This window comes from Eptatretus burgeri, chromosome 1, assembly GCF_056783735.1.
Source record: "Eptatretus burgeri isolate ZD-2024b chromosome 1, Ebu_testis_v1, whole genome shotgun sequence".
Lineage (NCBI taxonomy): Eukaryota > Metazoa > Chordata > Myxini > Myxiniformes > Myxinidae > Eptatretus > Eptatretus burgeri.
The window spans coordinates 59,142,604-59,159,462 of NC_140961.1; the positions used below are offsets into that span (position 1 = coordinate 59,142,604).

At 41.9% G+C, this 16,859-nt stretch overlaps 1 protein-coding gene and 1 long non-coding RNA gene across 9 annotated transcripts in view; both read left to right on the plus strand.

The window, feature by feature from the left end:
- Positions 1-16,859, plus strand: part of LOC147034570 (RNA binding protein fox-1 homolog 3-like) — a 725,225-nt gene that overhangs the window by 103,432 nt on the left and 604,934 nt on the right. The gene's annotated exons all lie outside the window — the stretch shown is intronic.
- The window catches only part of LOC147034571 (uncharacterized), a 48,161-nt gene that overhangs the window by 29,557 nt on the left and 1,745 nt on the right, over positions 1-16,859 (plus strand). Inside the window, exons 2-3 of the long non-coding RNA XR_015059294.1 lie at positions 956-1,053; positions 12,976-16,859. The exon at positions 12,976-16,859 is cut by the window's right edge and continues 1,745 nt beyond it. This is a non-coding gene — a long non-coding RNA (uncharacterized LOC147034571). The remainder of the gene's footprint in view (positions 1-955; positions 1,054-12,975) is intronic.

Here is a 16,859-nt window from a genome sequence, read left to right on the forward strand (position 1 = left end):
CGACAGGCTCAATGTTGTTGTATTGGGAGAACACATTGCTCAGTACATCACCTTCACTGATCATGAAGCGAAAGCTTGGATCACCCTTTTCACTCAAGATTGTATGGAACTTGTGTTTTTGTTTTATCGGATTTTTGGGGGCAAAAGCTGCTTGGAGAATTTTTACTTTAAGGTAAAATTGTAATTAAAGAATTATGTGTGTTTGTTTTTGTTTGAGTATGTGTGTGTGTTTGTTTGTATGTATGAGTGCATGTGTTGTTTTTTGTTTGTGTGAGTGCTTGTTTTTATTTATTTATTGTGTGTGTGTGTGTACACGCACGCACGTGCATGCTTGGTTACATAATTCCTCGTGTGCATTAACAGAATGTTTACATCTTACAATTTCACGCCAATCCGACATTCTTGATGATGCGGAGTTTGCTTTACGAGTGTTTCACGCTCATCCTGCGCATTGTTTGGAAGACCTTTTGACTGATGTGGTTGAAGGAGCATGACCAGAGCCTGGAAGGAACAACATCTTGCATATTGATCAAAATTTAATACATGCACACTGGCTGCGATGCTGCTGTACCTGCGGTTGTCCTAGTGTAGTGTATTGTTTAATTGAGCTGTTTATTATGACATCTAGAGCTGAGAAAGAGAAGAGTTTTACTTGCTCTGATATCTGTAACGTGCTACGTCAGCCCATTATTCTGGTTGATTAACACTCTGCAGGAAATATTGCATTTGTCATCTCACTTGCTGCTTCATCTCTGGTAATAGTGACCACCTGTTAATCTTGCTCAATCTGATGACATCATGGATGTCCGTGTTTCGAGCTGCATTTGCTTCTGTGCATCAAACCTCGACCATGCCGATAGCATCATGATATTGATCTTGCGTGGAACCTAAAATATTTTCTTGAAATAATGTTCAGCAGGATGACTTGAATCTCCAATTGTTAAATCGTGTGTAGGTCTATAAGCATGACGGTCATGTTGGCAAGATGGTGATGTCACGAGAGGTTCAGTTTTGTGAAGAAAGCATCGAGACGGTATCAATTGGATGACACAGGTATGTAAAGCGTTACTGGCTGACACAACAATTCGGGTTGGGTATAACACAATTACACAGCTTTGCTTTTGACAGTTAGAGACTGTGTACATTTGGTTGAAAAATCTGTTTCTTTCTGCTGGGCCGGTCAACTGAGCTGTTAGTATTTTTCCTGTAAAATTTCTGGGACTGTTTTCAAGTGGACTATGCAATTCAAATGTGCTTGAAATGATATCTAAAGGGATCTTTAGGTTTGTTTCTGTTTTTTTATTTATTTTATTTTATTTTTGTTACATTTCATTGGTTTGGACAATGAGCAGCATAATTACTTTTTGAAACCAAATGTTTAATAATGTCTCTGTCTACCTCAATACGGGTGGTTTCAAAATGCAATCACACATTCCGAATAAAATGGACATGCAGTATGTTTCATGGTATCTCTGATTCTGATGTTCCATACTCTGACATTACGGAGCGTAGGTACTGCCGAAGCAGTTTATTGTAAAGGGTTATGCTTGGTGGTTTGCTGTAGCCTTCCACGCAGAAGTTAGGGCAAGAATATGGAATATAGTCAGGGTGCCAGAGATTACTCACCTACTCTTCGTGATAGACACAGCGGGATCTTTAACCTCTACCAACTAATGTCGGCAGACAGGACACGCAGTTTCACGTCCATTCGAGGGACAGCACACGCATTGATGAATCAACCAGCCCTTGAAACATGAGGATGACAGTTTATAGCTGGGTCGGGATTCAAACCCAGGCTAGACAGCTTGTAGGCGAATACGTGTTCCCCTGGGTAAATACGTGTTGGCTCAGCTATAAACTGTCATCCTAGTGTTCCACAGGCAGAATGATTCATCAATGTGTGTGCCGTCCCTCGGATGGACTTTAACCTGAGCATTCCATCCACCTGCAGTAGGTTGTGGATGTTAAAGCTCGCACTGTATCATTTGTTAACAGTAGTCGAGCTATCACCGGTACCATGGCCAAAATTTTTTCAAAATTCCTGTGCTAACCTCATTTCCCCCTCTCCCAAGGGAACGAAGTGCAAAAGGGAAAATCTCCAAGGGGGTCGCTACACCCCTCACCTGGGTATGCAAAGCAGAGGTAGTAGTATTAAATGTTGTAAGCATCCTCAGATTTTATGTATCATGTTTTATAGAAATCAAAATTATGGGAGGTGCACTTGTCTTTCATCTGAGTTCCTGATTCTGTCTTCCGCCCAAGTATTTCCCGGTCAATTCCCACCCTAAAAGTCCAATTACTGAGAGTTTATTGAGAAAGGCAGGGATGGCGGTTGAAAGTAGTTGGGTGGGGAAGTTGTTTTACCAGCACATCCATTTTGTCCTCATTTAATTTGGCAGGATGCATGGTTTTATAAATACTGTACTTCATAAATCTTGGCTGCTGAGATGGTTACAAGTACACAGTTTTCATATTAAGTGCGGTACGTCGGTACATGTTTCGGGGGAAAAAATTACCCCGCATTCATATGTTGCTGTGTAGCTGGCAGAATGCTGCTTGTTGCCATGACTCGCAAAGATTACTAAGTGGATGATGATAATTATCTCCTATTTACGTCATGGGACAGAGCCAGCCTTTTCATGGAGCGTTGCTCGGCTTGGATAATGAGTCACTGCTGGCAGGAATAACCCGACACCGTCACAATCTTGTATGCTCTCTGGTTTATATAAAAAGGAAATGCAGGTGAATTGTTTTCACGACTAACGGAAAGCTAAGCCTCTCGGACGGTGCAGAACATTATTCAGTGGTTAATTTAAGTTGGACTTTGGGAAGTGTTTTTATGAAAGTTCTGCTTGCACTAGATTGAGATGAAATTTTGTTTCCAGGGAGAGTTGGGAGTGCTGTTAGTTGGGGTGAGTGGGAGGAAGGGGTTGAGGGGGAACAAGATTGCCTTCAAAGTTTAAGTGGCTTTAGGGCCCATTTCTCAAATTCTTCAGTGATAAAGCTTTTCAGATCCTTATTTTTTTTTATCACTCAGGCTCCTTATTTTAAAATGCAAGTCAGATGAGGCCTCGTCAAAACCTGTATGAGCACGAATAATTGAAGGATTACAAGGCAGCTGAGCTGCAGAGAGAGAGAGAGACAGAGAGAGACAGAGAGAGACAGAGAGAGACAGAGAGAGACAGACCAGTGAAATAGGGTAGTCAGTTCTGGCAACTTAGATCTCTCAGGTAGACCCATAACTAGTGCACATTTTGACCATGTTGAATAGCAACATCAATTGTGTGCTCTTTCCAGCCAGGTCAATATGATTACCCGGTCACATCTTGGTTCTCTTTTATCTAAACCTTTTTCTGTACACTTTATCGTTTCCCTTTTGGCTTATCTCTTCCCTTTCTCTGACTTCCTTTCCAATGGAATATGAGGCTGTGGGGATGAGACGAAGGAACAGGCAAGGGACCAGGGTAGATGGTATAATAGAGTGAGTTACTGTAAAAGATGACAAATCTGGTAGATTCTCAGCATCCTCGAGCCGTGTTCAAGAGCGACGTGAGAAGAGTGTGGGATGTTTAGCAGAGGATTTTCCCCTAAGGCCACAAATGGCAGGAGAGCTGAAAGTGTGTGGGAAATCTGGGAGATGATGGCACAATGCCAAGAAACTTTCTGTCGTCAGACTTCAGGGGTCATGGTTTAAGGACAAAGCTTCACTTTTGTGATTCGCAATTTGTGTCGAGTTGGCTACTCATGAGAATTCCAGATTACTACATTGTTGGCAAAACTGCTACAGCCTTGACTTTCTTTGTCTGCAATGTGAAAATGTTTGCACGAAATCTTCTGTTTGACTGTAAAAAAAAATCATTATGACAAAGAGTCAAATGTGAGGTTATTAAAAGGTTTTTTGGTTTGGAAGAGAAAATTACCTGGTTGTTGTGTTTAAATCATAATAATTGTTTTATTGTCAAAGATGTACTGTTATTTGCAGCAAAAAGGGTGTGTGTGTGTGTGTGTGTGTGTGTGTGTGTGTGTGTGTGTGTGTGTGTGTGTGTGTGTGTGTCTTGTACATCAATATGTTATGGAGAAGATGTTTGGTGCATTGAGGGTTTCTGAAAGACCGTTATCAAAGGGACGAGTACCCGCCATGATTCTTAGATTCCAACTAGCCTGCTCATGCACCAAATCCAAAAAATAATTCCACATTCCAGGAAATATTTGAAGCACCCGCTGGATGGATAGATGGATAGATGGATGGATGGATGGACGCACGCACGCACGCATACAGGCAGAAATGACGAGACCAAGCTCCCTTTTTTTTCCAGGAAATATTTTGCCAGAAGCCAGAGCGAATTTATGATGATAGGTACCATACTCTTTACAGAACATTGGTACAGCCGAAGCAGTTTTTTGGCATGCGTTATGCTGGGTGGTTTACCATTGGCTTCCCTGCAATTAGTGGAGGAAGGAATTTGGAATTTGTTCAAAATGCCGGTGATGAACACCATGGGATCTTCAACAGATGGGATGCACAGTTTAACATACATCTGAGCGGCACACACATCGTTACCTCACCATGCATGCAAAATACCAGAATGGCAGTTTATAGCTGGGCCGAGATGTAAACCCAGGCAAGACAGCTCAGAGTCGAGTGTCCATATGCCTTGAGGCTCTCCAGTCAAATGCTGGAGTCGAGTCGTAAATAAAATGTCGTACATGTCGAGTCGTAAATAAAAAAGGTGTGCAATTTTTTTTGTTTTTCCTCATCGACACCTTAAGCACATGAAATTACAAGTTTATATTTGTTTGATAGTTTTTGTGTTTTTGCTTTACATTATTCTGTCATGTGATATTGTATTATCATTATTAACGAAGAAAGCACCTGCCCTACGGGATTATTAACTAACAGTGTACCCGCCATATCTTATTCAAAGCGAGAAACACGTTCTTCTGACACATCCCTTTATTTGGGCAGTGTATAGGCAACAGACTGCTGCCTCGATCACTCCCGGAAATCCGTACTATAATTCATGGACCAGTTTTTGGGGTTTTTGTGTTTGTGGCTACCCCTCTTATATGTCTGGTGTTGGCTTAATGGTTAGGGTGGTGGGCTTTGGATCCCAGGGTCCTGAGTTCCAATCCCACTCAACTGTTGAATTCATACCAGGTGGGGTTAACTCGACCTGTCATCCTTCCGACGTTGGCAAAATGAGTACCAGCATGCTGGTATACTGTGTCGGAGTGGCGATCCATCCAGGATTGTACCCAATAGCCAAGGAGACTGTTTAAGCAGCACCAACACTCTGCACAAAGTATGGTCCCAATCTCATCCTCCTCCTCCTCCTCCTCCTCCTCCTCCTCCTCCACCTCCTCCTCCTCGTCCTCCTCCTCCTCCTCCAGTTATGGGCTGATTACATCCATACCTGCTACAGAACAGAGGATCACTATCACCCCAATTCAAGTATCAGGGTATTTTATCTTTGCTGGTGGTGTTGGGGAGATGAGGGGGGGGGGGACAAATTCCCTATGTAAATGTGTATTGGGGAGAGTATTACAAGTCTCCACCATTTACAGTGCAGTATTCCTGTCTCCACGTTTTCCAGTGCAGTGAGGTGTTTTTAATTTCAAGCAGGAGGTATGTTTTTCCTTCATGCACGTAACCTGGGTTATTTATTGTTTGCCTATAAAATAGCGTCAGTTACCGATACACCACCCAAATATGGTGTGTGCCAGAGGAACATGTTTTATGCTTGGAACAAAATCGATCATTGGGTGATTACTCTGCAAGTAAAAATAATCCGGATTGCACATATGAAACAAACACATTTGTGACAAACACATGTGAAAACTTACCTGTATATATCATACGTTGTCATTATATACAGTTCCTACAGAAAGTAGTCCATATCCCCTTTCAAAATTTTCACCTTTTGTTGTCATAGCCTGCAATTAAATTGCATGAAATCAGACGTTTTCCACCTTAATTTACATATCGTAACCCACAACGTCCAAGTGAAAAACAAATTCTACAAATTTCAGAAAATTTATTTAAAACACAAAACTATATCTTGGTTGGAGAGATAAGTGTCCACCCACCTGAGTTAATACTTGGTGGAAGCACCTTTGACAGTAATATTACAACTGTGAGTCTGTTGGGATAGGTCTCTACTAACTTTGCATGCCTTGATTGGGCAATATTAACAGTGTAGTATTCAGTCATTGTCATATTAACAGTCATTGTCATGGTGAAAGGTGAACTTCCATCCCAATTTCAGCTTTCGTGCAGAGGGCAGCAGGTTTTCCTCGAGCATTTTTCTGTATTTTGCTCCATCCATTTTTCCTTCTATCCTGAAAAGTGCCCCAGTCCCTGCTGATGAGAAACATCCCCTGAACATGAAGCTGCTACCACCATGCTTCGTAGTGGGGATGGTGTTCGTTGGGTGAAGGTGCTAGGTTGGGATTGCATCAAACGTAATGTTTTGCATTTAGGCCAAAAAGTTCCATCTCGGTTTCGTCAGACCACCAAACTTTTTGCCACATGGATTCAGCATCTCTGGAGTGTTTTGCATCCCTCAAATGAAACTCAAGGTGGGTTTTTTTGAGTTATGGCTTCTTTCTTGCCACCCTACTATACAGGCTAGACTTGTGAATTGCTTGGGATATTGTTGTCACATGCACGCAGTGACCAGTCTTTGCCATGAAGGCATGTAACTCTTTCAACGTTGCCATTGGCCTCTTGGTGGCCTCTCTGATCAGTCTCCTCCTTGCTTGATCATCTAGTTTGGAGGGACGGCCTGATATAGGCAGGGTCTTGGTAGTGCCATATGCCTTCCACTTCCTTAATCATTGTTTTGACTTTGCTGCAAGGGATATTCAAAGCCTTTGAAATATTTTTATACCCATTCACTGATGTATGCCTTTCCACAACTTTATCTTTTGAAAGCTTCTTGGTGCTCATGGTTGAGTCTTTGCTGTGAAATGCTTTACCCATCAGAGGAAACCTACTGGAACAGATGATTTCATTCTGGAATAATCAGAATCACTACGATTTAATACAGGTGGAGGCTAATTAACTTGGTGTGTGATTTTGAACGTGATTCATTACACGAGCTAATTTACAATTGATTTTATAAGGAGGGTAGACAATTATCCAACCAAGATATTCCAGTTTTGTATTTTTAATTAACTTCCTGAAATTTGTAGAATTTGTTTTTCACTTGGAAGTTGTGGGTTACGATGTGTAAATATAGGTGGAAAAAATAAATCTGGTTTAAGGCAATTTAATTCCAGGCTATGAGGCAACAAAAGATGAAAATTTTGAAAGGGGGTGTAGATTTTTCTCTTGGCACTGTAGCTCAGAGAGTTCCAATTGCACTCCCACCCCAAAAGGAATACAATGGCATGATTGGTGGCAATTATTTTTTTTTCCCAACACTTAATGTAATCAAACCAAACTTGCACAGGCACAGCTTCAGGGTGCACTCCTTCATCCCTGAAAGATTTTGCTTCGACCGTCAAATCCTCTCGGAGAAGTAGATGAAACATACAATATACATACTACAACATAGTTAATTCTGTCCATTATATATCGATAGATTATTACTACTCGTGAATGTACCTGTAGATCGATGGGAATGAGTGATATATTTATTGAAGTTTACTATTAAAGTTTAGCTGTTGTCAAGAAAGTTAATTAAAGAGAGTGGTGCCCCCATTTTTTGTTGCTTTAATACCTTGCCTTTTATATGGCTTTTTGCCTTGGTGGAATTATGAGGCTTTTGTCTTTTGACACTCCATTGACTGTCTTTCAACACTTTGACGTGTCTTTCATCCAGTTGATGTTGTTGTTTAATACCCTTCCACTCCAGACAGTTTATACAGCTGTGCATTATGCTCACATGATTTTCAGTGACAGTTTGAACCTTCATCGTGAAGAACCCGCCGTTTAAATCCTCTTTGTTGAATTGTGACAGTGACCCCACTGTAGGATATCCTCCACGGGCCCTGAGGATACAGGTCAAATTTGGACAAGATAGGCCCAAGGTAGCTGGCCAAAAACTGCAGGATTTATTTGCTCCATCCTCCATTTTTTGGGTATATACAAAAAATATGCACGCAGTTAGATTTAACTTTTTGATGCGTTTCCTCCCTTTATTGTTTCATTTATCTATTGTCTGTTTTCTGGATCGTTCATCCTTTCCATCACACCTGGGATGGTTTATCACTTGGCTCGATCCCTCTTTATATTCCATGTCCATATGTTATGATGATTTTTGATTTCACATATAACTTGTGTGTGTGTGTATATATATATATATACACACCCTCTTGTTGAGGCAAATTAGTGAACATATTGCAAGCTTTCGCTGCACCTTGAAGTGAGATTATGAAACCTCTCATTGAAATCAAACACAGAAATGCTGTTGTAAAATTTGTTGAAGCTCTGCTTTCCAACCCTCTTTATGATGAGCATTGAGAGAAACAATCCCAAAGTTGTGATTTTTCTTGCTTCATTCTACCAGCAGAGGTCCCACCCTATGGGCGATCTTGTTTCAAGCATGCAACACATTCTTCTGACACATACCTTTATTTGGGTGGTGTGTCGACAACTGAAAGCTTTTTATGCAAAAAAAAAACAACCCATGAAGTTATGTGCATTAAGTAAAAACATACCTCCTGCTTATAATTCAAAATACCTCATTGCACTGGAAAACGTGTGCACAGGAATACTACACTGTTAATGGCGACGTGTCATATTCTCCCACACCTGGGGGTGGCGCGACACGACGCACATTTACGTTGAGAATTTGTGTCCGTCCCCTCCCCCTCCCCATCCCGCCCCCAAGACCACTGGAGAAGTAGTAGCGCGACAAACAAACAAACACTGATGTTTGAATTATAATGAGGATAAGTGAAGAAAGAGGGAAGTGATTGTGAATTTAACGTTCCATCTATATTTAATTTTAACATTGTTCTTAACAAACAGGGACAGGAACAACGCAGGCATGATAGTCTGAATGGCCTTTTCGTGCACCAACGTTCCCTGTGTATCTTTGTGTAACGTTGTTAAGAACAGGAAGTGAGGGTGCATGGAGTTTGAAGAGGGAGATTGAGATGTTGGGAGTGAGGGGGGGGGTTGAGGATTTGGGGTGTGGAAGGGGGGTTGAGTCCTTGGGTTTGATGCAGTTGAGGACTTGAAGCAGAAAAGGGGAGAGGATGACAGAGTTGGGTTGGGGTGGCGAGGGCAGAGAGGGGACAGAGTTGGGATCGAGAGGGTTGAAGCTTTTGAGGGGAGGGGTGGGAGTTATCGAGATTGAGTTGTGAGGGGGTTTGAGGATTTGAAGAAAGGGGGAGGGAGCACAGAGTTTGGGTGTGGTTTGAGGGGTGGCAGAGAGAGGACAGAGTTGGGAGTAGGGGGGGTTGAGGACTTGGGATTGTGTGTGTGTATATGTAAAAAGGGGGGGGGGGGTTGGAAACCTGAAGTCGCATTTTACATTATGCAGAATTTCCATGGGTTCCAGATAGTCCCATTGGGTCTTTTGGGTCTTCTTGGTATTTTGAATTCTCTCGGTATTTTGCGTTCTCTTGGTATTTTGGGTCCTCGTGGTCTTTTGTGTCCTTGGTAACTTGGATCCCCTGGGTCTTTTGTGTCTTTGAGGTCTTTTGCATCCTCTGGGTTTTTGGGGTCCTTTGGTTCCTTTGGATATGTTAGGTCTTTGGGGTTCTCAGGGTCTTTTGGGTGTTTTGGTTTATTGGCGGTCTTTAGGGTCTTTTGTGTCTTCAGGGTCTTTGGGGTCTTTGGGGTATTTTGTTTCTTTAAGGGTCCAGGGCCTTTAAAGGTTTTTTGGGGGGTCTTTTGGGTCTTTTATGTATTTTGGGGTCTTTTTGGTATTTGGGGTATTTTAGGCCTTCAGGGTCTTTTGGATCTTTGGGGTCTTTTTGGTCTTTTGAGTCTTCAGGGTATTTTGGGTCTTCATGGTCTTTTGGATCCTCAGGGTCATATTTAGGTCCTCAGGGTCCTTTGGGTTCTCGGGGTTGTTTTGGGTCTTTTATGTCCTTGGGGCGGGAGGGGTCTTGTTGGTCCTCTGGGTTCTTCAGGTTAAGTATTTCAGGTTCCATTTGTGGGTGACATCACGTCAGCTGTCCAACCAATGGGTGAAGAGCGGATATACATCCGTCCATCCATCCATACATCCATCCATCTATGCTCCATTATCTATCTATAATTCCAGCAGTGTGTGTGTGTGTGTGTGTGTGTGTGTGTGTGTGTGTGTGTGTGTGTGTGTGTGTGTGTGTGTGTGTCTGTCTGCGACCGCCGTTTCTCGACAACCGCCAGTCCGATCTGATTGAAACTTGCCACGAAGATTGCCGGGGACCCGCGGATGTGCCTTTTCAAGGTTTGATATTAATCGGACGAGCGGTTCCCAAGTTACGGCCATTTTATTGCTTTTTTCAGTGTTGGAAAGGTGTATATATCGCAGCTGAAGTGTCGTTCCACCTTATCACCTTATCATGCCATTTTTTCCCAAAGATAATTCAGAATAATGATAACAGCATATTAATAATAATAATAATAATAGCACAATAATTGGCAGTAATAAAAATAATAACGTGATACAATGACCAATGTCTGTCAACCAATAACGACCTATGTATTGTCTGTCAACCAATAATGACCAATAACGTCTGTCAACCAATGACAGGACACGGTGCTATGATGTCACAATTAGTTTATTTTTTTTTGTTTTTTTTTTTGCACGATTGACGTCACAAATCTTCTTCTTCTTCGTTTGCTATGACGTCACAATCGACGCTAGGGACCTGAGTATGTGCCTTTTCAAGGTTTGATATCGTTCTTCATCCGTTTCAGCTGTTTCCCAAGTGTTTACCAAAGTTTGAAAGCTGTTTTTTCCCAGGGTTTGAATTCATTGTTCAAATTATTAATTAATCCCAAGGTTTGAATTTTCCCAAGGGAAACAGCTGTTTCCCAAGGGTTTGAAAGCTGTTTTTTTTCCCAAGGTTTGAATTAATTGTTGTGCTTGGTAGACATTTGTGAATACATTTACAGAGAGAGGGGTGAGAGAGGAGGGGCGAGAGAGAAGGGGGAAGAGAGGAGGGGCGAGAGAGGAGGGGGGGAGAGAGGAGGGGCGAGACGAGGGGGGAGAGAGAGGGGGCGTCACAATTCTTCTTCTTCTTCGTTTGATATGACATCACAATTGACGCTGGGGACCTGATTATGTTTCCCAGGTGTTTCCCAAGTTATGGCCATTTATGATATAGTTGGTCCGATCTAATTGAAACAATGCCCCAATCCAGTCATCATTTACGAGAGCGAGGGAACGAAGCTGCACATACTGGCACGCACCTACGGGCCCACACTGGTATATATATGTATATATATATATATATATATGTATATATGTATATATATATATATATATATATGTATATATGTATATATGTATATATATATGTATATATATATATATATATATATGTATGTATGTATTTACGAGGTGTGTTCAAAAAGTATCCAACCTTAATTTTTCGTGCGTAAACAAATTAAGCTAGGGAGGCGTGGTTTGGTGCACGTATATAAGCGATCCTAATTTGTATGCGTGAATATTTTCCCGCCTGCAGAAGCTGTCAGTCGCCGACAGACTGCCGATGAGTGAGGAAGTGTAAGTGAGCGCCGTCAGATTTTCGTTTTTGACAAAATGACGGATCACTGTGGTCTCATCGCCAGTGATCACTGTGCTGAAGAAGTTGGGATCGCTGTTCACAGTCTCCAGCATGTCCTGTGCGATCTCCAAACGGAGTCGCTTCTGCTCGATCGTTAGCAGCTTTGGCACAAACTTCGCTGAGATTCTCCTAAAGCTCAAATCCTCAGTCACAATGGAATGAATGGATCCAATGCTGACGCTCGCCTCGTCTGAAAGTTCTCTGATCATGATTCGACTATCCTGCATCAGCAGGGTCCTCACTTGGTCAATGATGATCTCATTTTGAGATGTTGAGGGCCTACCAGAACGTGCTTCACTTTCCTCTGATGTGCGACCATCTTTGAAGCGGTTGTACCAATCTTTTATCTGTGTGGTTCCCATTGCTTTGTTCCCGAAGGCCTGTTGAATCTTGCGAATCGTTTCCACTTGGGAATCGCCAAGCTTTACACAAAATTTGATGCAGTAGCGTTGTTCAAGTTTTTCCGTCATTTGGTCAAAAACGAAAAATCCGACGGCACTCACTTACACTTTCTCACTCATCGCTGGTCTGTTGGCGACTGACAACTTCTGCATGCGGGAAAATATTCACGCATACGAATTAGGATCGCCTTCATACGTGCACCAAACCACGCCTCCCTAGCTTCATTTGTTTACGCACGAAAAATTAAGGTTGGATACTTTTTTGAACAATATATATATATATATATATATATATATATATATATATATATATATCTGTAAAAATATTTCTATATATATGTATATATCTATATATTACTAAAACTCTCATCTTGTATATATGTATGTATGTTCAAAAAATACAGCCAAAACGGTGCATGATAGAGCAAAAATTTCAAACCCCAGCAAAACCCTGCAATTCATTTGTCTCATTTTCGGGAAATATTTATTGAACTTCATGCAAAGAAAAGACAAATGAGTCAGCATTGCATCTTTCATTCCGATGACTGACATTTCTCAGTCCGTAATGACAGGAGCTGGTGTATAGGGAGCATAGTATTTACATTGTCTTGCGTAAAATTTATACTTCTAGGAAAAGTGTTTTTTGGGCAAAACTGTAAATCTTTTGTGCTTCTTGAAAATGTTACAATCGTTGCCTTTCAATTAGAATGGTTAAATTCATTCGATTGAACAATATATTGGCCAATTATTCCAGGAAACATGTGATGGTCGAGGAAGTAAGCGATTGCGAAGTCATTCAGAGTCGATCCCAAACATATGGCGTTTCTCCCTGACTTTGCAGATTCTTAGTGGAACATTACCATGTGACAGCCATCAAACTTCTGCGTGAAGCAGAAGTTGCTGGTGCAATGTGTTCCTCTCACTTTGCTTCACACTGAGAAGATGCATGATTTCACTGATCACACTTTTCATGAAGTTCACAATTGTGACAACGAAGGTCAGTCCATCTTACAGCCCTTTTGGCATCACTTTTGTGGCCAATGCCTCACCAAGTTTACATTAGCGGGGCCGTATCCACCGTGATGCAACGGCTCCTCAGCCAGAACAACAACTCCATTATTTGCGTCCAGTCATTGCTTCATCCGTGCAAATCTCAGCACAACGATTCCGGTCAATGCTCTTATCTGCCATTTCGGTCTGCCGTGGTCTGTCAAAACAGGATCCATGCTGCCGAAATAGCTTCTTGGCAGGGATTACACGGGTGGGTTGCCTTCATCTGTCATGTACCAGTTTTAAATTTGAACAACTCAGTAGTTGTTCAGGTTGGGATGGAATGGAAAAAAATATAAAGTCCTCTTTGATCTCAAATTAGTTGACAAATCAAAAACTGTCATTTGTATTGCATTTTTGTTGTCAGTACTGTCTCTCATTTGTAGTGCAATAAAAGGGCTCTTCCTTTCTGCTTTACCGAGCTGTTCCTTCTTACCAGTTATTGTCCAGCGAACTGTGTTGCCCAACAGTGGGAGGAGACAACACTTATTCAAATGGAAGACTAAATACTGAATTATAGTCATCAGAAGCAAGCCACAGAAGTAAAGAGCAAAGATGGAGTCATCAGGAGGAACCTGGATAGGATTCGTGATTCAACCGCTACTCCACTATCCTCAAACCCATCCAGGCACAGCCAAGTGAGACTCACAGAAAAATTTCTGCAATAAATCACTTCTTCCTAGATAGAGAGATAAAGTCAAAGAAATTAAGAGTAATAGAGATAAAGAAAAGAAAAAGCAAGAATTAGAATGAATAACAAGAAATGTGAAAAGGCAGAAAGAAGTGTGAAAGGAACAAAGAACAAAGATGTTGGGACAAACCTGCACAGATGGACGCTATTTTCAAAACGATGCTTTCAATGCCATTTAATCGCTGTGGGCAACTTTTTGTAATCTTATGAAAGAAAGTGTAAATATGGCTTGGAATTGGGAAAGAAATATTTTGTGGAAGAATGGACTGAGGGGGAAAAGATCAAGGAAGTGAAACTGGTGAGAATAGGAAAGGAAGTGTAAAATATGGTGATGATGATTTGTTGGATGTGTAAAGATACAAAGGTATCTGATTTGCTGATAGGGTTAGTATAAAGTATAAATCTGCCATCTGCAATCATATAAATCATTTAAAAAGTATGAATCTGCCAGGGTGGACAGGATGGAAAATTATCAAGTTTTGGATATTTGAGACGATTAGCAAACTGGGTATCAAAACCAGGGCTTTTAGCTAACTGTCAGTGCTTTGTCAGATAGCTCAGTTGGCAGAGTACTGTCACGATTGGGCAGAGTTTATGGGTTTGATACCTGGTCTGGTGATTAATTTTCTCACAAATCGAAAGGTTGAAAATATAGAAATCACAACAGCATGAGAAAGAAAGGCAAGAGTTTTTAAAAATGGAGATGTCTGATTTTGAAGAGACTGCCCCTCTGTAATTGAGATTAAAAACTCTGCATCGATGTAAGGGGCTGGCAGGATGGCCTTGAGGCATGTACCATCTACCGGCATCAGGCAATGGATGTTAAAGACCCCCACGGTGTCCTTTGCAAAGAGTAGGCGACCTATCGCTGGCACCCTGGCCAATTTCCAAATTCCTGTTCTGACTTCCTGCGATGGAGTGTCAACCCATCCAGGATTGTGCTCCCTCGCCAATGAAACTACATCCGCAGCACTCTGTGTCTGACGGGGCGAGAATGAGCATCCATCCACCCATAGATGTAACGCTGGACACAAACCACTTCAATCTCCCGAGAGCTTGTGACATCACAAAGAAGCATTTAGCACATCTATTTGTAATGGTTAGCGAATTGGCAAGAAATGGCTTTTCCTGCCAATGTTGCAAGTACACTCACATTGTTCTAACTGCTGGCCGAGCCGAGCCTCGTTGATGTGGCTGCCTTTCATAGGGTCCTGACAAATGGGATAACATGGGTCCTGGGTAATTAACCACAGGCTTTCCATGAGCAATATGTTTGATTTTCACTTCTTTTTAGCTATTTAAAAAAAATTATGATAAGCTTTTTTTTTAACATGTTGCATTTTGTGGATGTCTTTGGGCCTCTCAATGTTTACTGGCTTGATACTTTTCATTTGTCAAGGGAGGAATTAATTAATTTATCTGTGGGTCATTTGGCTCTTTGTCTACTTGTAATGTCTTTATCTCAGCCTGTCTATCGCTGTGCGCACGTGCACGCATGCCTGGTTATCTGCTTGTTCTTGTGCCTGGTTATCTGCCTGTTGTGCCCGTTTATCTGCTTGGTCTTGCATCCATGTATTGTTCATAAGGCAGCTTCTATTACAATTGCAATCCTCTTCAATATCCCCCAGCAAAAGTGCTTGCTTTGCACTCCCAGGAGGCACAGATTGGATGTCACTGTTGACCACTGAGATAAGTCGACCAGCAGGTTGAAATCATTTTATTCACCTTATTTGGAGTGGAAAGTCAGTGTGGAATGGGAAAATGCAACTGGCAGGACAAACTCGAGCGGTTAATGCCATTTGAGTAATGCTTTTTTGTTCTCTCTTGCTGTTAGGGCTGTAATGGCAGCGAGCATGCCTGTGTGGCCATGCAGTCAATGATAGCACACACAGTGCTCCTCATACATGCACAAGCTGCTCTAATTCGCATGTGGCATGAGCGAGGGAACACTACGTACTCCTGCGCCTGGGCTTTGTTTATCTCTGAAGGGCAGGCCGTAATGACTCCAATTCTCATGTTTGTCCCTTGCTATCCAATAAAAGCCCGCAAGGGGGATCTTGCAGGCTTCCACATATTGGCAATTTCATTAGCATATTTTTGAAGTGTGTGTGTGTGCGTGCACTCAGGTGTGCATGTCAGTGTGTGTCTGTGTGTTTTGAGCAAAAAAAAAAAACAACCATTGACTGTTTAACAGGTTTTTCAGTCATGAACCCATTATTTGTAGAAGCCTCGGTTGAAACACTGATCAGTTGGTTGAAAAGTTCAATTGGTCAAAACACTGATCATTGAACAATTCTCAGCCAATAAGCCTGTCCATTCCTGATATACCATATACATTACTTTTTAAATTTTGTGCTGGACCAGCCAGCTTAAAATGCAAATTACAAATGGGGGGGTGGGATAAGAGATGGGAAGTGTAAATTTACTGGGTCCATCTCTACCTCTACTCTTGGGTCGGACTCTATCTCCACTCATGGGAAGTTATTCATACACCTTTTTCGGTGAATCTATACATGCACTCTTGGGTCAGGGTTGGTCTCGCCAGCTTCTCCTTTGTCAGCACCACTCGCTCCTCCATTGGCTACGTGCTCCTCCATGGGCAGCACCCCTGGTGCTGCTACTGACAACATCATTCGCTCTTCTACCAGCAGAACCACTTGCTTTTTTTTTTATCAGCACCACTACTTACGACTCCACTGGCCACATCATTGACCCTTCCTTAAATCTTACCCTTGAACCTTACACACCCCTTCTCCGTCGACCCTACTGTCAAAAATATTCTGTCGTTGACCCTTCTATCAATGACACCACAAGGTCCACCTTACCATCGTTGACCCTACTTTCAACTCCTCCTTGAGCTTGACTCTGTTTTTGCTTTGCCTCATTTTACTTCCCCCAAAACTTTGTTTTAGGCCGGCTTGGTACCTTTCTACCCACGAGCTCTGCCTTGAGATCAGCACATCTCGTCGTCATTTTCGCCTCTA